The 7,809-nt window shown below is 43.5% G+C and overlaps 1 long non-coding RNA gene across 1 annotated transcript in view; it reads right to left on the minus strand.

Annotated features, from left to right (window-relative positions):
• Nucleotides 1-3,972: 3,972 nt before the first annotated feature.
• Nucleotides 3,973-7,809, minus strand: part of LOC134345401 (uncharacterized) — a 36,548-nt gene continuing 32,711 nt past the window's right edge. Inside the window, exon 3 of the long non-coding RNA XR_010017681.1 lies at nucleotides 3,973-4,242. This is a non-coding gene — a long non-coding RNA (uncharacterized LOC134345401). The remainder of the gene's footprint in view (nucleotides 4,243-7,809) is intronic.

A 7,809-nucleotide genomic window follows, 5' to 3' on the forward strand; every position in this document is an offset into this window, starting at 1 on the left:
CACAAGTTGGCCATTAAAAACAACAATGAGTATACACCAATTTTAGGAATTATATGGAGCCTACATTCAAATATTCAAATAGAAACTGTTGAAAACATTCAGCAAATCAGCCAACATTAATGGAAATAAAAAGTTTTCCTTTCAGGTCCAGGCTTTGATGAATGTTCTCAAACCTAAAACTTTCACCATCTCTACTGCTTAACCTGCTGACAGTTTCCACATTTTCTGATTTTATTTCAGATTTCCAGCATCTGTGGCTTTATATTTTGATTTTCAGCTATATTTCAAGTCTTACAGTCCTTTTACACTGTGTGAGCAGATTAATGTGTGTGTGTTGTGAAAATCATAAATAAATAGGTGCCAGAATTTACAGACCCAGTAGTCTCCTGTTCACTCCAGATAGTATTTTGCAATAAACTTTGTCTATACAACTGTCACCTGTGATGGCGAGAGTTGTACAGACAAACCAAGGTTACTAAGAATGGGATATTCCTGTTCTTCTGAACTATTTGAGGAAAACCTTCTTGGATTCTGATTTACTTAATGTTGTGATTGAAATTGACAGCCAAAGATGGGTGAAAATATTCTGTATGGATAGTTAATACAATTCACAACTGATCTGCTGGGAGATGTGGTAGGATGAAGTATGGGAGTCAGTTAAGAAGTGAAAATGAAACCCTGTACTGTAGGAAACAAGAAAACCTGCAGATGCTGGAAATCCAAGCCCCCCACCACCGCGCGCGCGCACGCGCACACACACACACACACACACACACACACACACACACTCACACACTAAATGCTGGAGGAACTCAGCAGGTCAGGCAGCATCCATGGGAAAAAAGTACAGTTGACATTTTCAGTAGGACTGTAGAAAAAAAGCTGAGGAGTAGATGTGAAAGGTGGGTGGAGGGGAGAGCGAACCAACGTAGATTGGGAGACCGCTTCACCGAGCAGTTACACTCCGTCTGCCAGAACAAGCAAGATCTTCCAGTGTTCTCCCATTTTAATTCCACTTCCCATTCCGATATGTCCATCCATGGCCTTCTCCACTGTTAGGATAAGGCCACACTTAGGTTGGAGGAACAACACCTTATATCCTGTTTAGGTAGCCTCCAACCTGATGGCATGAACTTCCAGTAATGCCTCCACCTCTCCCCTTTCACTATTTCCCATCCCCTTGTCCCTCTCCCATGTTATCTCCTTGCCTTTGGTGGCATCACCTCCCACTGGTACTTCTCCCCCACCGCCCCCCCCCCCCGGCCACAGCTTTCTTCTTTCTTTCATAGCCTTCTGTCTCTTTCACCAATCAACTTCCCAGCTCCTTGCTTCATCCTGCCCCCTCCAAGTTTCACCTCTCGCCTGGCGTCTCTTTCTCCCCTACCTCCACCTTCCAAATCTACTCCTCAGCTTTTTTCCCTCCAGTCCTGCCGAAGGGTTTCAGCCCAAAACATCGACTGTACTTTTTCTTTAGATGCTGCCTGGCCTGCTGACTTCCTCCAGCATTTTGTACGTGTTGCTCTGTGCCGTGGGAAAAATGAAATATCATTAGAGGAACAACATGTGAATGACCTGAGGTGGGGAAGACTGTATGAGTTAGCTCAGAACCTCTGTTAACTAAAAAATTACCTTGAAGATTAAAAATACAAGATAAAATGAACAAACCTGCCACATTTTCCAAATCACAACAAGCTAAGAAATTCCAGAACAAACTATGTGAATGAGCAGAACAATAACATCAAGAAATATTCATTCATTACCACATCAGTTTGTGGGATTTCACTTTGTATTAGTTGACTTCTCCATTTTCTTATCTTACCACAATAACTCAAATTCAAAAGAACTTGATGAGTCCATAAAACATAGGATCAGAATTAGGCCTGTTACGTACCCCGTAACTGGGTTGCCAAACCAGCAGAAATGGATCACTCAGTTGGAGTCTGGATTACTAGAACTAAGAAAGTTTTATTAAAGAAACAAGCAACACAGTAATCGAAAGGATAATAAATGCAACAGTTCAGCAATGATAAACACACATGTGCACAGAATTAAGATAACAGCATCAATCAAGCTCTATCATTGTCTAGGGGTAAATGACCAATTTCAAAGTGACACAAAAGTCCAGTTCGATTTAGTTCAGTTCACAGTAATCGTTGCTGTGGCGATGGACAATGTGGGAGGAGAGAGAGAGAGAACGGGAACGACTGATCATTCAGACACGGCTTCCGCTCACAGACCTGCGATATTGCTCACAAGCAGCTTTCGGGCGGGTCCTTTGTGATGTCACCTGAGGTCACCGACTGTGACCCCTCCTCCAGATGCGGTCGATCCTCTGCAGTGAACCCGGCACCCAAGCGAGGGTGGACACACACCGGGTTCCCGCTGATCGTACCTTTCCACCCTGTGTGTTTAAGGCTGATCCCCCGATCAGCCGTCGAAGAGCTTCCCACTGACTTGTGAGAGGCGCACCGCTTCCAGGGTCTCGTTACCTCGGGTGGCGTGTGTGTCCTGCCTTAGCGAACCTGTCCCTTTTTATCCCCCTGCTGGGGTATCGCCTGCCCATCACTTCAAACAGTTCAGGGTTCAAAGGGGGAGCCGCTCCAGACAGCACTCTCTCCCGTCCCTTCATTACACATCTCCAGATCGTCTGTCCATCACTTCAAACAGTTCAGGGTTCAAAGGGGGAGCCGCTCTAGACAGCTCTCTCTCCCGTCCCTTCATTACACATCTCCAGATGCTGCTTCATTGTTCCTTATCTCTCCTTCCCCTGAGGACAGGTGGCAGACCACTGCTGATGCCACTGGTACAAGCCCAGGCCAGCAAACATCTTAATTTATGTGTATTCTCGTCACAGGCCTTTCAGCCATCAAATCTGATCTGCCATTCCACCATAGTTGATTTTCTATCCCTCTCAACTCCATTCTGCCTCAATGTCCTGATTGATCAAGAACCTATCAAACTCCGCCTTAAATATACCCAATGACTTGTCCTGTACAGCTGTCCCTGGAAATGAGTTCCACAGATTCACCACTGTCTGGTGAAAGAAATTTTTCCTCATCTCCATTCTAATCCAAGGCTGTGCCTTCTGGTGCCAAACTCCCCCACCAAAGGAAGTAGCCTGTCCAATCCACTATTTTCGCCTTTCAACGTTCAATAAGTTTCGATGACATCCCCTCTCATTCTTCTAAACTCCAGTGAGTACAGGCACAGAGTCATCAGACGTTCCACATATGCTTAACCCTTTCAGTCCAGAGATCATTCTCCTGAACGTCCCCAGGACCCTCTCCAATGCCGGGACACCTTTTCTTAGATAAGGGGCCCAAAACATTATAGACTATTAAAATCAGTCCTAAAGTAATCAGATACCACGTGATGGGGTTGAGCTAAAATTTGGGGTTGCAAAAAGAAGAGACCACAGGTAAAAATTAATTCTGGCAACAATGTACGGTGGCAATGGATACTGGCAGCCATGCACAGTGACAAGAGCAGAGCACATTTACTTTTGTTCAAAGTTCAGATATTGGAGTGGTGTCATTGGCAGGACCAGCACCGATTGCCATTACCAACAATTCCATGATAAATTGGGTGTGAGCTTCATTATTCCCATATTCCTATAGAGTTGTCCATACTCACATCGAATGTTGAAAGAACAGTGATCAGTTTCTGAAGAAGAATGGAGCATGATCTGTGAAATGTGACTTTTGAACCTGCAGATGGCGCTGTTCCTATACAATTGCTGAATGCTGATTTTGGTCTTCTGGTGGTTAAGGATATAGGTTTGATGGTTCTGCTATTACTGTGCAAGTAAGTCTTCTGCAATTTGTAGATGGTGCAAACTGCAACAACACCGACCCATACAGCTTCTGGAAAATTCTCAACTCTGAAACAGGGTAAGCATTAATTCATTTCAAGCTAATGGACCACTGACAGTGCAGCATACAAGGCATCCATTTCCCCCCAGTTATATGCTTCTTTAACTTATTGTCACCACTGATATCCCTCACAAATACCATTCCCCACCACTCAAAATCATCTCCTCCATGAATGATGTGCTTCACCCCGGACTGGTAATCAATTGCTGAATTTCCCTTACTATCTTACTTTAGATCCAGCTTCAGAAATCACCCTTCTCATCCCCATATCTCCAGAAATTCCCAGGTACAATACTTGCCTCTCCCTCATTGCTTTGTGAATCATCTGAGGTCCTTCAGCTGGCCAACCAAGTTGTCTTGTGTAACCTTGCTTTAGAGAGAAGTTAAATATGCTGAGGTGAAAATTGTCTTCATATCATTACAGTGGTGCAAATTTTCTTCATATAATTACAGTGGTGCTGGGAAGTTTGTGAACCCTGTGGAATTTTCTTTATTTCTGCATACATATGACCCAAAATGTGATCAGATCTTCACACAAGTCCTAAACTAGATGAAGAGTACCTAATTAAATAAATAACACAAAAATACATTACACTCGTTCATTTATTGAAAAAAGTGATCCAATATTATATGTATTTATTGGAAAAAGTATGTGAACCTTTGCCTTCAGTAACTGGGGGTAACCCGCGCATATAGCTATAACTTCAATCAAACATTTCTGGTAACTTGATCAGACTGGCACATCGGTGTAGAGGAATTTTAGGCCATGCCTCCTTACAAAACTGCTTCAACTCTGTGAGGTTGATGGGCTTCCTTGAATGAAATGCTTGCTTCAGGTCCTTCCACAATATTTCTATAGCATTAAGGTCAGGATTTTGACTCAGCTATTCCAAAACACAAATTTTCTTCTTTTTAAACCATACTGCTGTGATTTACTCTAGTCTTTCGGATCATTGTCTTGTTGCATAATTCAACGACTATTAAGCTTCAGCTAATGGACTGCTACCCTGACATTCTCCTGTAAAATTTATTGATACAATTTTGAATTAATTGTTCCCTCAACAATTGCAAGCTTCCCAGGCCCTGACGCAGCAAAGCAGCCCCAAACCATAATGCACCGTCTACCAAGCTTCGCAGTTGGGATGAGGTTTTGGTGTTGGTGTGCAGTGCCTTTTTCCCTCCAAATATAGCAATGTGCATTTCTGCCAAAAAGTTCAACTTTTGTCTTATCTGTCCACAGAACATTGTCACAGAAGAATTGTGGAACATCCAGGTGGTCGTTTCCAAAGCTAGGATGTGCAGCAATGTTTTTTTTTGGAGAGCAGTGGTTTCCTCCGTGGTTTCCTTCCATGAACACCATTCTTGTTCAGTGTATTTCTTGGAGCGGATGCATGAACAGAGACTTTAACAAGTTCTAGAGATTTCTGCAGGTCTTTTTGCTGTTACCCTCGGGTTATTTTTCACCTCCTTCAGCATTACACGTGCTCTTGGTGTGATCTTTGCAGGGCCCCCACTCCTAAGGAGAGTAGCAATAGTACTGAATTTCCTCAGTTTGTAGACCATTTCTATTACTGTGGACTGACAATCACTCAGGTCTTTAGAAATGCTTTTGTAGCCTTTTCCAGCTTTGTGCATCACTACAAATCTTCTTAAGGTACTCTGGACGTTATTTTGATTGGGGCATGAAGCACATAAACAGATCTTTCTTAAGAGCAGGCTCTGTCAGTAACACAGGTTAGTGTCTTTTTTATAGGGCAGGGCACCTCTATAACCCACAACTCCAATCTCATCTTTTGATTGGAATACCTGACTCCAAATAGCTTTTGTAGAAGGCATTACCCCAGAGGTTCACATACTTCCTCAACAAACACATGTGCTTTTCCCCCCCACAGTGTTATTTCAGTGTTTCTGTTCATTGCTTCATGAATATCCTTGGACGTTGCCATAAATTTTTGTCTTGATGATCTACTGATGTGCCAAAAATGATTACAGTAAAATATTACATCAATGATTATTTCTTTGAAAGGTTTATATGCACTTCCTGAACTGATGTTACCAAGCATTTATCAGTTTGGTGTCTTTATATTTCTTCATCAGTGTTTGCAGCCTAAGTGTCCCAACTGATCAAGGACTTCTCAGTAGATTAGCTTTACTAGTAACCAATGAACTGAATGTTTAACATCTGCCATAAACTAAATGTAATTAGAATTATTGCAGATTTTCCATGGGAACAAAGGCAAGAGTAGAGGCATATAAACGGAGGGAGGAAGACCGCAAACAGATTATTTAAGAGTGACATTAGACAAGACACTTCTACATTCCTCATTGTATCAAAACAATCAGAATCCACAATACAATGAAGCTCCAGAGAGGTATTCGAGAAGCAGCACCAGTTACACCCCAGAGTGAACTGTTGATGTTACAACTGTAGATACACCACAAAACTAGCTAGGTTTCTGTAACATTTTGTCTGGTGCAGGAACTCTAACAATGTAGAAAGTTATAAACACCAGAAAGTCTACAGATGTTGGAAATCCAAAGCAACTCACACAAAATGCTGGAGGAACTCAGCAGGTCAGGCAGCATCTAGGGAAGTGAATAGAGAGTTTAAGTTTAAGGCCAAGACCCTTCTTTAGGACTGAGAAGGAAGGGGGAAGGATGCCAGAATAAAAAAGGTGGGAGGAGGGGAGGGAGGGTAGCTGGAAGGTGATTGGTGAACCCAGGTGGTGGGAAAGGTCAAGGGCTGGAAAGGAGGAATCTGATGGGAAAGGAGAGTGGACCATAGGAGAAAGAAGAGGAGGAGAGGACCCAGGAAGGAGTGACAGGCAGGTGAAAATAGGTGAAAGGTCACAGTGGGGAATAGAGATAGGGCGGTGGGGAATTTGTTCACCTGAAGGAGAAAATGCCTCCTCATCCAAAACATTATCCTCCGCAACTTCCGCCAACTCCCAAGGGATCTTACCACTAAACACGTCTTTACCACCCCTCAACCTCCACTTTCCGCAGGGTTCACACCGACGGCGATTCCCTTGTCCATTTCTCTCTCCCTCCGGCACTTAACCCTGCATGCAGCTTAAGTGCTACACCTATCCATACACCTCCACCCGCAACTCCATTCAGGGCCCCAAGCAGTCCTTCAAGGTGAGGCAACACTTCAGCTGTGAATCTGCTGGGGTCATCTATTGTCCAGTGCTTCCAGTATTGCCTCCTCTGTATTGGTGAGACCCGTCATAAATTCGGGACAGTTTAATCAGGCACCTCCACTACATCTACCACAAGTAGAACTTCATGATGGCCAAACATTTTAATTCTCATTTCCATTCCAACGTGTCAGTCCGTGGCCTCCTCTTGTGCCAAGAAGAGGCCACCACAGGATGGAGGAGAAACACTTAATATTCCTTCTCCATCCTGATAGCATGAATATCTATCTCTCCTTCCAGTAGACAAATTCCACCCCCCCCCCCACTCTGACCTTCTACTCCTTCTCATCTGTTTATTACTTCTCCCTGGATCCACTACTCTTTCCCTTTCTCCTATGGTCTTCTCTCCCCTCCTATCAGATTCCCTCTTCTCAGCCCAGGACCTTCAAGCTAGCCTCCTTCTCCTACCCCCAACTTTTTATCCAGGTATCTTCAGGTACCTTCCTTCTCAGTCCTGAAGCAGGGTCTCGGCCTGAAATGTTGACTAACTATCATTTCCATAAATGCTGCCTGACCTGCTGAGTTCCTCCAGCATTTTGTGTGTGTTAATGTGGAAAGTTACTCTGGCATTCTGTCCACAAAAAGCAAGATAAATCCTACACAAATAATTAGCTTGCACAAAGTCAGTAAAGCCATTGAGAAGGTCATTAACCAAGCTTTCTTGTGTTTTTTTTTCCAGTCACTGATATCATATTCACCATTGCTGAGTTTGGTGATTGTTGAATCTTGACCTCACT

Source organism: Mobula hypostoma, chromosome 4 (genome assembly GCF_963921235.1).
Source record: "Mobula hypostoma chromosome 4, sMobHyp1.1, whole genome shotgun sequence".
NCBI classification, from domain to species: domain Eukaryota; kingdom Metazoa; phylum Chordata; class Chondrichthyes; order Myliobatiformes; family Myliobatidae; genus Mobula; species Mobula hypostoma.